The 17,354-nt window shown below is 35.5% G+C and overlaps 1 protein-coding gene across 3 annotated transcripts in view; it reads right to left on the bottom strand.

Annotated features, from left to right (window-relative positions):
* Positions 1-17,354, bottom strand: part of LOC138710585 (cardioacceleratory peptide receptor-like) — a 684,299-nt gene that overhangs the window by 650,030 nt on the left and 16,915 nt on the right. The window contains exon 1 of one of the 3 annotated variants that reach the window (XM_069841578.1): positions 15,417-15,574. The exons of the other annotated variants lie outside the window; for them this stretch is intronic. The gene's annotated coding sequence lies outside the window, so the exon portion shown is untranslated. Of the gene's footprint in view, positions 1-15,416; positions 15,575-17,354 lie in introns of those variants that run through there. 3 annotated transcript variants of the gene reach the window in all.

Genomic DNA, 17,354 nt, shown 5'->3' with positions numbered 1-17,354 from the left:
CCACAGATGGCAGCAGAAAACTGCCCAGCTGATTTATTTAATTCCCATCCACAGTCTCTATCTTAAATAACTTCTCTCCGTTTAAAATAAGGAGAAAACTAATTCGTCTTATTTTATATTTATTTTACTAATCGATGTTCAATGTTCTACAGTAAATAACACCTCAAAAGCTTTAGCAGGATAGTAGCACACTATGGGTTTCAATTCACAGTAGAAACAGAACCGAAAATATACACAAAGAAAAATTTCTTCCAAGTTTGGACTGTGAGGAATATATATATGTTCCTCACAGCCCAAACTTGGAAGAAAAATAAAGAGCACTTATTTTGAAATTTTAAATAATTTAATAATAAAAATTCGTCAATTTTATGCATTTAAATAAAAAATACGAAATACTTCCGAAAATTTTTCGAAATTACAAAATACAAGTGTAATTTTTAGTTTATTTTGCTCTTGTTCAATCCAGCATATGGCATTATTGCGTGAGTGGAATTTCAAAAATTTCTTTAGATCCTCTAAATATTTATAAAAATATATTAATCTAAATATGCTTAATATCCATATTGATTATCCTTTTAAACTCATATTTTCTGAATTTAAAGTCTACAAGATTGTACAATTTAAAAAATATATATTATTAAAGCATTATCACAAAATCGTGAAGGTTGTGTAAGTTATAATTTTCTTCTGTTTACAATACTAGATGGAACGTTAGTTTACCCTGAACAGAGCAAAAACTTTCATAACGACAATTTTAAAACACAGTATTAATCAAGACCCGAGATTATAAATAACTCCATAATCAAAATGCATCCTGAATTTTCAACATTTTCCGCTTATAAGTTCAATAACAAAAATTAAACGTAAGTACCTGCTTTAGTGTTCTGCCCAAGGGCAGGTCTTTCACTGCAAACCCAGCTTTCTCCAATCTTTCCTATTTTCTGCCTTTCTTTTCGTTTCCACATATGATCCATATATCTTAATGTCGTCTATGATCTCATATCTTCTTCTACCATGAACTCTTCTACCGTTCACCATTCCTTCCAGTGCACCCTTCAGTAGGCACTTTCTTCTCAGCCAGTGATCAACCAATTAATTTTCCTCTTCTTGATCAGTTTCAGCATCATTCTTTCTTCACCCACTCTTTCCAACACAGCTTCATTTCTTACTCTCTGTCCACTTCACACGTTCCATTCTTTTCCATATCCACATTTCAAATGTTTCTATTTGCTTCTCTTCACTTCGTCGTAATGCCCATGTTTCTACCCCATACAATGCCACACTCCATACAAAGTACTTCACTAGTCTCTTTCTTAGTTCTTTTTCCAGAGGTCCGCAAAAATGCTCTTTTTTCTATTAAAAGCTTCCTTGGCCATTGCTATCCTCCTTTTGACTTCCTGGCAGCGGCTCATGTTACTACTTATAGTACATCCCAAGTATTTGAAGCTGTCAGCTTGCTCTACTGCCTCATTTAAAATTCGTGAGTTTATGTTTTGTATTTTTCTTCCTATGACCATGGTTTTCGTCTTATTTGCATTTATCTTCATCCCATTTTGCTCACAGGTGTCATTTAGCTCCAGTAGCATATCCTTCAGTATCATTTCCTTTTCTGCTAACAACGCCATATGATCAGCAAATCTTATACATTTTATTCTTCTTCCTCCTATTATCACTACTCCCATGTTCTGAAAACAGTTCTTTACTAAATTCTCCAAGTAGATGTTGAACAGGGTAGGTGATAAAGGACATCCTTGACGTACTTCTCTCCCAATTTCAATTCCTTCTGACATATTTTCTTCTCCTATTCTGACTTTGACTCATTGTTTCATATAAAGATTACTGAACAGTCTTCTCGCTTTCCAATCCACACCAATTTTCTTTACGATCCTCATCAGTTTATTCCAATCCACTCTGTGAAAAGCCTTTTCTAGGTCCACAAATACTACATACACTTCTTTATTCTTCTCTAGGTACATTTCGCCGATTGTCCGTAGCATTCCAATTGCATCTCTCCTACCTTTTCCCTTTATAAATTATATGCCTACTTAAATTGTTTCTATGTATAAAGTTTTTTCATGTTCTTTTTTTTTCTGTGTATTAACTTTTGTATTTCTTATATTAAATATAACTACACCCGAACACGAGCTTAGCTCATACGGGTGTTCCTGTTTGTGTTTTGTATAATTAATTTAGTATAAATAAATATAAAATCAAAGTAAAAAAATAAGTATGTTAAACATATATTTAAAATATTTCCCAGCCTTGCGTATAATTTAGAAATGCAGCCAGATGTAAGTTGCTGAAGTTATTAAAAAAATGTATTCATATTCATTGCAGGCTTCATGTAAGACTACAGTAAGCTTCTCTATAAAACTCTCAAGTTTTGTTTCATGTTCTTCATCACTGTTTCGCTAACAGCCTGGTCTGTTACCATGTAAGGTGTGTCACATGGATATATGTATAGCAGCAACTTGCGAAATCGCGGGGTTTTGTATGCGCAAAAGTTTTCTGAACAGGGCCGACCGTCTTCATAAATGACAAGCATCCTAACCCGTGAGAGCAATGTTGAAATGTTAATCTGGACGTGATGCCTTACAAATACGTGTGGCGGTGTTTTCCTGAGAATGAATTGGGTTGCAGCATAACCTCGCTGACCTGTGAAGAGGTACTTGCAGAACTCTGGAGTTCAGAACAAAACTTAGTATTCAAAGTTAAACATTTGTGCTGTATATATTCCTGTTGAAATCTAACGCTAAATGTGAGCAAATTAGACTCAGCGTGGCATTCACAAAGGAGCAACTAACGTTAAAGCATTGGCTTGCTGTTGAGGCCGTTTCATTTAATTACAGAGTGTGGTTCTATGCCCGGTATCACTCCAAGCTTAATAAGTCAGACATTATCAGATTTAATGCTATTTGCGAGAAGAAACTCTGTTGCTGGAACTAGTAATAAAGTTTCGCGAGAAAACAGAAGTGTTACGAGTGGTCGTGATGAACCAGCTGCGACCCTTGCCCTATTTTCTTTCGAACTTGGGATGGGAAGTAGTATCTCTGCACAAGATTAAGAAAAGATAGGGAAGGCAACCGATTAAGGGAAGGAAATAAGACTGGAAGTCCTTAAATGGAAGAAAAAATAATTGTGCTCCAAGATTCACGTTGCAGAAACATTTCTTGGTCACAAATGGAGATGCTTAATCACGAGACAACGAAATGGAGAAGATAATTATTGCAGTACTTTAATAATAATAATAATAATAATAATAATAATAATAATAATAATAATAATAATAATAGGAGAAAATCCACAAACGATTAGGGAAAATGCGGAAATTATACTTGAACCAAGTAAAGCGATAGGGTTGGAAGTAAATCCCGAAAAGACTCAGTATATGATTATGTCTCGTGATCAGAATAAGGTACGAAATGGAACTATAAAAGTTGGAGATTTATCCTTCGAAGAGGTGGAAAAATTCAAATATCTTCGAACAACAGTAACAAATATAAATGACAATCGGGAGGAAATTAAACGCTGAGTAAGTATGGGAAATGCCTGTTATTATTCGGTTGAGAAGCTTTTGTCATCTAGTCTGCTGTCAAAAAATCTGAAAGTTAGAATTTATAAAACAGTTATATTACCGTTGTTCTGTATGGTTGTGAAACTTGGACTCTCACTTTGAGAGAAGAACAGTGATTGAGGGTGTTTGAGGATAAGGTTCTTAGGAAAATATTTGGGGCTAAGAGGGATGAAGTTACAGGAGAATGGAGAAAGTTACACAACGCAGAACTGCACGCATTGTATTCTTCACCTGACATAATTAGGAACATTAAATCTAGACGTTTGAGATGTCAGGGCATGTAGCACGTATGGACGAATCCAGAAATGCATATAGAGTGTTAGTTGGGAGGCCGGAGGGAAAAAGACCTTTGGGGAGACCGAGACATAGATGGTAAGATAATATTAAAATGGATTTGAAGGAGGTGGGATATGATGGTAGAGACTGGATTAATCTTGCTCAGGATAGGGACCAATGGCGGGCTTATGTGAGGGCGGCAATGAACCTCCGGGTTCCTTAAAAGCCAGTAAGTAAGTAAGTAAGTAAGTAATAATAAATATAAATGACACTCGGCAGGAAATTAAACGCAGAATAAATATGGGAAATGCGTGTTAATATTGGTTGAGAAGCTTTTATCATCCAGTCTCCTTAAAAAAAAACTGAAAATTACAATTTATAGAACAGTTCAGTTTTCTCTTCACGAACGATGTGTCTAAGAGGCTTGGAATACCTACATCTATTATTCCGATTGTAACCTTAGCTGCATTGAAAGGATCAATTACTCTACTGAAGCATCACCTATATTCGAAATGAAACTAAGTTCATTAGCACTCTTCACCTTTTCGTAATACTTACCTCTCTTTCTAAAACTAGCTATATTTCCACTAATCTAAAAATGTATTTGCAGCCCTGTACTTGTAGGAGTTTCATTTGTCAAACCAAAACAACATTAACCACAGTCTAGAATATACAGTCAAGAAGCTTGAGTTGTTGAGGGTACTAGGAACAATAGACTGTGCCGGTACTATTTCGCATTGTCTGTGATCAGGCGAAACCCAGTACGAGAAGCGCTATCTTTTGGCTTGGTCCCCAAACTCCCCACATCTAACCCCTCGTGACTTCTTTGTGTAGGGTTTTGTTTAAAAGATATTGTTCATTTACAGAAACTCAGGAATATTGATGATCTGAGAGTAAAAATTAGTCAAGCTTTTCAACAATCACACCTCTTATGTTACAACGGACATGGACTGAATTGCATCACCGATATGAGTTGTGCAGGGTACGCAATGAGTGTCATGTTGAGCTCTGAGGAATCTCCCATCTTTCAGTGTTATATGCACAAAGTTTCAACAAATAAAGTTCAGTAGTAAAGTTTTACGGTGTTCTTATTTTATCCATACTCAAACGGATCACTCTGTATATAAAGTGTTAGTTGGTAAACCGGAGGGAAAAAGACCTTCGGGAAGGCCGAGACGTAGATGGGAGGATAATATTAAAATGGATTTGAGGGAGGTGGGATATGATGCTAGGAACTGGATTAATCTTGCTCAGGATAGGAATCGATGACGAGCTTATGTGAGGGCGGCAATGAACGTCCGGGTTCTCTAAGAGCCTTTCGTAAGTATTATTACTTCTGCTAACTACCAACTTCTTCAACGTAAAATTGACGCAATTGAAAATGCTGTAAATCAGTTTTACTAGTGGAATCTTGTAGTATCTAACAGAGCAGCGATTCTTTCATAAACTTGCAATATTGAAAGTTTCAAAGTAATCATATTTTGTAAATTAATGCTGTCACTATTTCTGATTTATAGTAAGTAACACAGCCCTGAAAATTGTTCAGTAGGTAAAAGCAAAGGTGCTTCATGAAATCCAAGTTGCAAGAGGAAAAAGTACAACTCAGTGCTTTAGGGCATTACAAGAAGCTTGTGGGAGAGAAGTCCTACCATACCGAACTACTGCAAGATGGGTGGAAGCGAAGCATTCGCTTTTAATCAAGAGTTGGCATCCAAAGAACTTTAGTTCGATCAGTGACAGAGGTATCGAGAAATGATGCTGCAGATGGAGTCCGCCATCTTCCAAGGATTTGGCAACGTATTGTTAACATGGCAGGGAACTATATTTGAATTAGATAATGTCAAAAGTAACCTAAATAAATTTAGTGTGAAGCAATTTATTTAATAATAATAATAATCCGTGGCGCTACAGCCCTTGAAGGGCCTAGACCTCACGCCCACATGCCGAAGCAGAGGTGGACGATCATCCAATCAGAATGGAGGTATCGTGTGGTTAGCACGATGATCCCCCCAGCCGTTATAGCTGGTATTCGCAACCGGATTTCGCTACCTATTGTAGCTCCCCAAGTGCATCACGATGCTGGGTGGGCACCGGTCCCATACACTGGCCGAAATTTCATGAGAAAATTTCTTCCCCCATGAGGAATCGAACCAGCGCGCATTCCGTAACGCGAGTCCTAGGCGGGATGCCTTAGACCGCGACGCCACGGTGTGGGAAGCAATTTATTTAGGCCTACTATATTGCCATTACTTTTCGAATACCCTAGTATTATGAATACTAAGAATACCTATTATTTACAGATGTGTAATTTTTATAACATTATTATTATTATTATTATGATTATTATTATTATTATTATTATTATTATTATTGTTGTTGTTGTTGTTGTTGTTGAACTATAAAATCGTCTTTTTGTATAGCCGATTACAATTTCAGTCGGAGGCAAAGTAGCTATATTAGCCACATTTGTTCAGTTGGTCAGTCACTAGATGTTGGCAACCCCATTACGTTTGAATATTACAGACACAGTCAATTTCTGTGAACAAAGTGAGTTGGAGAGGAAATATATTCCCAAAGGTTTTCAGTTTAATGTTCAACTATTATATATTCATCATCCGAACACAAAAATCACATTGTGGCAATCGCTATTAATTAGACCTATCTGTAACAGCGATTTTCCCGTAGCCGTCACAGTTCAGAGCTGTGATGACAAAACGTTGTCATATACTACCTCTAATTTGCTGTGGGAAATGTCGAGAACAAACTTAAGGGACTATTGCTCTGCTCAAGAAGAAGAAGAAGAAGTATTGTTATCGTGAATTACGAGTAAAAGCGCTACACGAATTGAAACGGAAGGTATGTGAAAATTAATTCCCAGTATCATAGGCTGTGAATGTACGTACACATTCTTGAAGTATATATTTTTTGACAAAACAATAATCTCTCCCTACATTAGATTACTATAATAGTTGGTATGGACAGTTAGCAAATATTTAACGTGTGCATCAGACCTCGAAGCACTGCCCATCCGGCATTACATTATCTAATGCAATTGAAGTCGTGCGCACTTAGCATAACCGGATTAACTCCAGAGCACGGCGGTCCAACTAACGGACATCTTCGATAACAGAATATCTCCAGTTGCGCACCAGCTCTCTCTGTGCTCAGTGCTTCCGGCAGTTTCCAGGTTGCGTAAGGCACGAAAGTCCATCCCCGTGTTGCTCTGCCTCTAAAGAGGGGTTCCCAACCGGTGTGTAGCGCAGCCCCATGGAGTATGTTGCGGAATTTTGGAACAGAAAAATAAATTTTATGCTATCCAGAAAGTATCTTTACACCGCATTTTTTATTTAAAGTCTTTGAGACATACTTTACCAATGAAAAATGAACACCTTCAACAATGCTCAGTTTAATTTTTCTGCCTCTCAACTCGAATGAAAGTGAACATCTGCAACGATGCTTTGTAATTCGTTTACTCTTCCCATTTAGTAAATGTAGAATTTAGAATCGTCAGAACATATTGGTCAGTTTCAGCGGATGATAGTGCGACTATTTTATTAAAAGTGCTTTATTTAGATTTTATCATGGACAATTATAAGTATTTTGTAATTATATAATATAAGAAGTAATAGGCTATTGAATAGCCTATGTTCTGAATTTGTGAGTTGTAATTTCTCAATTCATATTAAAAAAAAAACTGGGTCTGATATAAGCGGATGTACAGCGGTAAAAACGGTAAAAAAATTCTCTAGTATAAATTAAATATTATCCTACGTATATTATATTGATTATTTGGTACGACCGACAGAGAGATAAATTTTGGCTCATAATGACATTCCAATGGGTTCAAACTGGGAACAAGGGAATTCCCTGTTTATCATCAGCTGTCTCTGAAATTCAAGTGAAAGCACACATAGACATGAAATTACGTGAAATGTATAGCTTCAGATCAATGTATAGATCTGATAATTATTTTATCTCTGCCTATGTGCAACGTCACATTTGCGGTGGGGAGGAAAGGAGAAGGCCGAAAGATTGTAATGTTTTTTTTTTAATACGCTGACTCTCACGACTAAGAAATTTAGGAGTTACTGACCGGCAGAGATAAATGTAAGATCTGTAGAACATTGAGATAATGCTAAGTGGGCGTATAGGGACCGAGAAGTGTTTTTGTTTTGCTGCAAGACAATGTCAACTCATTTAATCTGTATAAATTTTCGTTTGGTTTTACTTTATTTATAGTTCGATTGTTCTGTTATTTCATTTGTATTTTTGGTGATGTGAAAGAGAAGGTCTGATCGCCTTATACGCCAGAATAAATAAATAGTTATACACACATATAAATTAATAAGCATTTGAATGTAAGGTACGAGATGAAATGTTTTCTTTAATTGCCTGATCTACAGTTGTTTTAAATTGAGTAAATCTTTCAAACATTTGGCTAAGAAGTTTATTAATTCATGTAAGTGACACTATTTAAAGATTCATATTTATGGCGAGAAAAGCTTAATAAAGACAATTCGTTTTGGTTGTTTATAGTTGAGTTCCTGAGTTTTCCGAAATGTCTAACAGCCAGTTTAATTATAAAAAGAAAACAGAAAAAAAGGACAACCCGGGCCACGCCGGGTGCTTTCAGCTAGTTAATAATAATAAAAATAAATAAGTGTGTCGCGATATCGTGGGCGTTCAGTAGTGTGTCGTCAGTCGAAAAAGTTTGGGAAACATTGCTCTAAAGAACCTTCTCTGATGACTGAATTCCAAAATTTTCATTTATTCGTAATTTACTCGTAAAAACGTGTTTGGATAACGTTCTTTTATCCAGTGACAGGACCATTTATGTGGAGAAGAAGGTTAAATATGTTAAAAAAACTCTAAGTTTTAAATTCTTTTCTTATAAAAATACTCTTTGATATGTGAAAATTACATTAGGCCTAATAATATTTAATGCGCACTTATGGCCCTGTCAGCTGCTATGACATCAATTTTTTAAGCTCTGGCGAAAAGAGTTTTTAAGGGAATATTGAAGGCTAAAACGACCAAAAATAGGGTGACCAGAACCTCTTTTATCCGGAAATTACTTCTTTTTAGGCCTTTGTCCGGGGTCCGGGCGGATTTTAAAAACATCAATAAAGTCCTCCTTTTCGTAACTTGTATGCCTGATATTTTGAAATTATCTGACTTGACGCCTTTTTCAAGTAATTTGCCTCTAGGTGGCAGCAGCATCGACGGAATATACTCTTTGCCAATGTTCATAACTCTCTTTACTCCTCCTTGTTATGGCCATTGCTCAGAGGTAGCTAGTAAATCGAGAAATCGAGCTGCGAATGTAAATCAAAATATTTTTTTTTTGTCCTCTTTAATAATTATAGTTTCCTTGACGTTAATATGTAGCTACGTAACTGTAAAATCATTATTATGTACTTCGGTACATCATATTAATATTATTATTAAGTTTTTTTATAATTATTTTGTAATAAAATGACCATGCTTTTAAGTATGATATATATATATATATATATATATATATATATATATATATATATTGTAATAAAATAGATATTGACGTAATTTAAAGTATAATATAGCCCTAAGACTAAATCTAAGTAGGCCTACATATTTTCTGTCCTCTTTTTTCGAACAATGTCCTCCTTTTTGAAGCTTTGTGTCCTCTTTTTTATCTATGTGAATCTGGTCATCCTACAAAAATGACTTTTTTCATCTTTAATTCAATTAAATTTGCCGCTTTTTCCTGAATGAAAATATACAGAATGTTTCATAATTATAGGTACAAACTGCAAGGGAGACTAGAGGACAATTAAACAAGGAAAAAAAATATATGACTTGAGGCTTTCCCGGCGTTTGATATAGAATAACTCTTCTCGGGTTCTCAGCCCGAGAAGAATTATTCTATAAGGGAAAAAAAAGTCCAAATAAACATAGATCCGGAAACCAGTCTTTTTCGAGGAAGGCTATGTCATCACTACGGTTCGGATAAAGTAGCTGTATCAGGATAGGCATCCTTGGTCCGTGCGTTTTGTTTGCAAGCATTAACTAGGACTGTACTGCTCATTCACTGATGTTTTAGCCAGGGGATGGGGAGCGCTCTTCCCAGCAGTTCGTGTTTGTAAACAAAACGCACGGACCAAGGATGCCTATTCTGATACAGTTATTTTATCCGAACCGTAGTCATTGCTGTGGTCACCAACTGAATACACCCCGTACATTTGCAACCTCATTTCTTACCTCGCAGACAATGGACGTGAGTAACTCAATTTTTTGCAACATCAGCTGTGCGACCTTTTGGAAGATGTGGATATTTCAATGAAAATAGTATTCAATCTAGAATTCTGGAGAAAACCCAAAAGCGTTTAGTGGAAACCTTTATTTTTATTTTTATTATTATTATTATTATTATTATTATTATTATTATTATTATTTATTCCGACAATTCAGAATCAGTTATTAGCTTTTATAATGATCGGAAAATAGTGGAACAGAAAAAGATCGTTGTTACTGTTAACAGATTTCGTAATATTATTCAGTGACTGACCACAGACAACAACAACGGGCAGGATGTCCAACGCTATTATTTACAGGTGCATAGGCCTATGTCTCTCTTCCACTTGCTCACAAATCAATAATTTGGAATGGAATAAATTTGTGAAGATCATTATTGTACGTTTAGAAGATAGTCAGTTACTGGCTCTTCTGCATTCACAATGTCTAAGCGTCTTTCAATTCGTACAAAAGTTTAATGTTATCAAATAATGCTTAAGTGTTTTCTTCTATTGGTAGTCTATATTTTGTGTGGATACTGATAAAAATGGCAACAGTTAGGTAAAGTACACTACACTTTTCTATATGTGTATATAACATTCTATGTGATTTTTTAAATGTAACTTGCCGGTTAATTGGAATTTAAGATATTTCGAATTTCTTCAAACGCCACTTAGAGTTGGAATTAAAGTTTCCATTGTATTCATTATCATGACAGAATATTGGCGTTTTTCTGACGGATTTATAACAAACATAATATCAATTTTGAATACTAGCTAGGACGGAAAAATAAATAAATAGGTCTATAAATGTAGTTGAACCAAGAGAGTACTTGTGGAATTTACGTATGAAATAAAAAACTAAAGCCTGTCGACTTTACAAGAAATGCTAGTGCAATACTGTTGTGAGGAGATAATATTTTAAAATAAATTACAGAATCTTACGTACAAGTACAATAAAGTGAGTTTAAAATTATAATAATCTTCCTCAGAGAAAAAAAAAATCGACTAATATTATTCATCCCCTTCATCTTAGTCCTCGAAGGAAATTGTAACTTTACATGTATTATTTTTTAATGACACTTTGACCCAGCACTTCCGCTTTTTCTAGCTCAACATTTTATTCTCCGTTTTATAATTAAAACATCTGTTAAGTAATCTGTCGTTTAAATTTCATCCTTAAATCTAACGCAAACATAACAAAAAAAAGCCACCGGCGTAGCTCAGTCGGCTAAGACGCTTGCCTACTGATCCGGAGTTGCGTTCGGGCTCCGGTTCGATTCCCGCTTGGGCTGATTAACCGGTTGGGTTCTTTCCAAGGTTTTCCCCAAGCATAAGGCAAATGTCAGGTAATCTATGGCGAATCCTAGCCTCATCTCGCCAAACATCATCTCACCATCATCAATCTCACCAACGCTAAATAACCTTGCAGTTAAAAAAAAAAGTAACCACAAAATGCTTTGTAGAATAAACAGTTGCAAAGCTACAGTCAAATTGCATATACGAAAGTGACTGTGCGTGTCCTATCGCAACGTTTGCAGCTCTCGAGCAGTTTCGCCAACAGCAGGGATTTTACCCCAAATTTAGGATATTCCTAAATCTTTAGGGGAGATTTTAGGGATAATTTTCTGGGGGCATTGTTTAGACGCAGTGTTTTTCAAACCCCTTTTAATTAACAATGCAACCGCGGAACCCTTTTAATCCATTTTCTTTATTTCGTCATCATCACTGCATTATTATTATTATTATTATTATTATTATTATTATTATTATTATTATGTTGTGTAATCAAGATATATTATTATTATTATTATTATTATTATTATTATTATTATTGGTAAAGAAGTATATGAGTCTGAAAGATCTGACCAAAATAGGAGATAAATTAATTCCACTGGCCAATTCTTAGAACACCGAAATAAATAAAAAGTATTAGGCCTATAATATATTATATTAGGTTGTTTCCAAAGTGCTGTCCACCATAAGATCATAGCTGTTGTGACCAATGTTGTGAGGTTAAGATGTCATTTATTGTTATTATTTGGATCATTTGAAAAGCAGTGGCAAATTTTCAATTGAGAACAAGAACTTATTTATTCTTAATTTACACAATTACTCTTCTTAAAAGTATCTTCTCCAGTAGGTCTACCACCTATCCGTCACCACCTTTGGAAAACGACAGATGCTATCTACAGCGTCACTTTGCTCTAAGCCTCTAATTGACTTTCTAATCCAGTGTTGCGCTCGGGAGCAGTTCGATTCCCTTTTGGGATGAATAGATAGTTTTCGCACCCTGGTCGCCCGCTAAACTTCTAACGCTATGTTGACGTCAGTAGTGACATATTTGGTGACGTAAAACTTCGGAAAGAATCGTAAGATGTCGGTGCACGTATTAAAGCTGGTTCACAATAAACCGGGAACGGAAACGACGAGAACGAAAACCGAAATAGTGTTAAAATAAATGTATTTAAATACTTAAAAGATCAAAATACAACAGTGTTCATAAGTGAAGATTAAAAATAATGGAGATAATTATTTTTAAATGTATTTAAATGTGAGCATTCACGATAGTTAATTGTGAATGCTCACACTTAAATACATTTACTTCAATATTATTTCCGTTCTCGTTGTCGTTTCCGTTCCCGGTTTATTGTGAACCAGCCTTTACTCAAACGTAAGGCTCTATTATACGTTATTTCGCGCTCCTTTAACATTTATCATGCCGCAGCACCTATGATAGTCAATCAATCGCACTGTAATTTTTTTAATTGATAGCTCAATATCTAGGAAAAGCATAGGAAAAAATTCAAAATGAAAATTTTTTTTTGAAAAGTGATAAAAAAAATACTAACTTCGATGTAATCTGTTCAAAATAGACATTTACACCTTCAAAAGTTGGTAAGCGGCAAAATTTTTTATTTTTCATGTTGGATAGCTGGTCAAGGCGAGAGGAATGTTGAGAAAAAATGGAAATTGCTTTTAAAAGCGGTCGCTATTTAAAATCTTTACTGGTTTTCGAGTTACGGCGAGTTAAAAAAAAAATGTTTTCGCTTGGCGGAATACTCACGACTCAATCTTTCGCCTGTTGGAATTTCAACGAACAGTACTTTCCTTAGCCTTCTTGTATTTCGGCCTGAGTAATTTATCCATCTTGAGCTGTTCTAAATAGATTAATATCGTCCACAATGATAAATCTCAAACGAGATGCCATGTTTTAACACCGAATTAGCCCTACGGTAAACTTCATTCACATCCACGTTATTCGCCTAGAGATAGTGGGTCCTAGTTAGGTTTTTCCGAGTTTTTTCCCAACCGTAAGGCGAATATCAGGCAATCTATGGCGAATTCTTGGCCTCATCTCGCCAAATACCATGTCGCAATCACCAATCCCATCGAAGCTAAATAACCGAGTAGTTGATACGGTGTCGTTAATATATATATATATATATATATATATATATATATATATATATATATATATGCAGCATCCACAAGGATTCCAATTGAAACAGAATGGGTGATTAATACATTTTCATAATCATGAACAACAACAATGAACATAACTTTGTTTACATTTTTTGGCTTTAGGGTGTTCCAGATGTCTTATTACAATCACTGCATATACAGTATAATGACATAATTACCTTATAAGTAACAACGTAGCATGTATCAAGCACCACTCCATCTCACAATATTAGGGGAGTTTAATACTAACAACTCTTCGCGGACTTATCCGTAAGTTCAAATTCACTTGTGACTAAACTGACTTTTCGGAAACATATCCATAAGTTAAAATTCACTTGTAACCAAACTGACTCTTCGCGGACTTATCCGTAAGTTCAGATTCACTTGTAACTAAACTGACTCTTCGCGGACTTATCCGTAAGTTCAGATTCACTTGTAACTAAACTGACTCTTCGCGGACTTATCCGTAAGTTAAAATTCACTTGTAACTAAACTGACTCTTCGCGGACTTATCCGTAAGTTCAGATTCACTTGTAACTAAACTGACTCTTCGCGGACTTATCCGTAAGTTAAAATTCACTTGTAAGTAAACTGACTCTTCGCGGACTTATCCGTAGGTTCAAATTCACTTGTAACTAAACTGACTCTTCGCAATCTTATCCATAAGTTCAGATTCATGTGTAAACTGACTCTTCGCGGACTTATCCATAAGTTCAAATTCACTTGTAACTAAACTGACTCTTCGTGGACTTATCCATAAGTTCTAATTCACTTGTAACTAAACTGGCTCTTCGCAGACTTATCCATAAATTCAAATTCACTTGTAACTAAACTGACTCTTTGTGGACTTATCCATAAGTTCAAATTCACTTGTAACTAAACTGATTCTTTGTGGACTTATCCATAAGTTCAAATTCACTTGTAACTAAACTGACTATTCGCGGACTTATCCGTAAGATCAAATTCACTTGTAACTAAACTGACTCTTCGCGGACTTATCCATAATTTCAAATTCACTTGTAACTAAACTGACTCTTTGTGGACTTATTCATAAGTTCAAATTCACTTGTAACTAAACTGACTCTTCGCGGACTTATCCATAAGATCAAATTCACTTGTAACTAAACTGACTATTCGCGGACTTATCCGTAAGATCAAATTCACTTGTAACTAAACTGACTCTTCGCGGACTTATCCATAATTTCAAATTCACTTGTAACTAAACTGACTCTTTGTGGACTTATTCATAAGTTCAAATTCACTTGTAACTAAACTGACTCTTCGCGGACTTATCCATAAATTCAAATTCACTTGTAAGTAAACTGATTATTAGCGGACTTATCCATAAATTCAAATTCACTTGTGACAAAATTGACTCTTCGCGAACTTATCCATTAGTTCATATTCACTCCTGATTAAACTGACTCTTCGCAGAACTATCAGTAAGTTCAAATTCACTCGTGAATAACTGACTCTTCGCAGAACTATCCATGAGTTCAAATTCACTCGTGATTAAACTGACTCTTCGTAGAACTATCCATAAGTTAATATTCACTTGTGATTAAACTGAGTCTTCGCAGATCTATCCATAAGTTAATATTTACTCGTGATTAAATTGACTCTTCGCAGAACTATCCATAAGTTCAAATTCATTCGTGGCAACGTATAACAATTCTGACAGTGATAGAGATTATAAATGTAATATTTTAACAATGATGATACTGTTATAGTGATGGTGGCAGTAGCAGTGATAGTCATGGGCTAGTGATACTAGATATCATAGTATTGAATAACTGACTGAAAGTAGGCCTACCTAAATGTGAACGTACCTCGATCGTCATGTAAATTGCATAGAATTCCTCTTTCTCCGATCTCTCTAGGAAGTTTCTCGGAATAACATACAGCATTCGTCCACGATCGCTACATTACACAATCATAAAAACACGAACGTATCCGAAATAGTATTTGTTATCGCTTTCACAGACACTCAACGAATAAAGTAAATCGTGCTTTCATATTCTACTCGAATTTATCGTTCTGAGAAAAGAACCGACGTAAGTTGATAGGAAATATAAAACATTTGAAACCCTAGCGCTTTCTCGCTCGAGATATGGAAGTAGAATAAGGTGACCTGCTCGGTGATAAACGTCCGCCTCTGATAACATTATTGTTTTGTGCGGGGAGTCGAGTGACGTAGTAAGACTGCCCTGTGTAATGCGTTTGTTTGTCCAGTAATCGTACACAATTTATGGGAAAGAGAAATTTTCATCTGCCATTGTGCCATAGGCCGTGAAATTTCAAGGAACGTATGGATTAGACATGAAAAAGTGCCTTCAAGTCACGAACTGTTGAGAATGGAAGGAAGAGGCCTGACACATCTCTGTGAGGAAGGGAGCTGACCACCCTACTGACTTACTGTTAATCAGCAGGGTTGCCAGATTGGGCGATTTATTGCAATTAGGTTACATAAGAGGGACAACCGGCGAGTAATAAAATTGTCAAGACGCAGACTCGCCCTTTGAGCTACCTCAAAAATCGAAAGTGCGAAATTAGGCTAGATGTTATCCGTCACTCTATTAACCGATCAGCGGATTATCCGACTGTCTTTCTCTCACTCTATTCTTTCTTTCTTTGCTGCTAAAAAAGTATGTATGCTATACCTTATATTAGTACCTATTCTTTTCTAGAGCCTATTGTTATAAGCCTTTATCCATATATATTACAAGTGTACTGCCAGCAAAAGGAACAGTTACCGATAGGCCTACCTGAAATTGTTTTTCCCAAATTATAAAATAATCACTATCTGCTTTCATAGAAATGGTCCCAAAAATTTCCGCAAAATTTAGAGCAAACCTGTTCTACTGTTCGAGTGCTCGTACTTCATAATTTCTATACAAAATATCTTCAAAAGTATTTAACTATCAAAATAAAAATAGAAATAAATAATTGATCAGTTTGGGAAAAGAGAAGTCGCGGCTCTTCTCGCACCAGAATACTAGATTGGCATTACAAATGTGCGCGATTTAATTAAAAACAAAAATGAAGTGTACGAAATCTGTAAATCTACAACAAGAAACCTCTATTATTCCTATCTTTCCAAAAATAATCAACTCAAGGAATTTACTTGGCCCTTATAAAACCATTCTTGACAACCGGACTTAAATTATTACCGATAAACTTCTGATTCACTATATAGCATGTTAAACACAAGACCACGGTGGAAGTTATGCAACTATGTTATGCACTTAATTTACAAAAATATTTTATGATACCGTACGGATTATCCGATTTTTTCGATTAACCGTCCAGTCCACCTCCTTGATTACCACGGATAATAGAGGTTCTACTGTATTACACATAGGTATTCAGAACCTTTCTTTAAAATCGAAAGTTACTTTTGTTCATTGTTGACAATATCGTTGCAACGTGCTTCGAATTCTATTCATCTCTGTATTCTATGACGAATATCTTACAGTGAGACGTCATAATGTCGTAAGACCGCAAAATACGTTATTGTGGTTCGTGGAACATTATTATTATTATTATTATTATTATTATTATTATTATTATTATTATTATTATTATTATTATTTGCCCACACCTGTGGAGTAACAGTTAGGGCGTCTGGCCGCGAAACCAAATGTCCCGGGTTCGAATCCCGGTCGGGGAAGTTACCTGGTTGAGGTATTTTCCGAGGTTTTCCCTCAACCCAATATGAGCAAATGTTATTCAAAGTTATGAAATTTTTACATGCCGAGAATGACGAG

This window comes from Periplaneta americana, chromosome 12 (assembly GCF_040183065.1).
Source record: "Periplaneta americana isolate PAMFEO1 chromosome 12, P.americana_PAMFEO1_priV1, whole genome shotgun sequence".
Classification (NCBI taxonomy): domain Eukaryota; kingdom Metazoa; phylum Arthropoda; class Insecta; order Blattodea; family Blattidae; genus Periplaneta; species Periplaneta americana.
Note: the sequence above shows the minus strand (reverse complement) of the source record. Positions and strands in the feature narration are given on the sequence as shown.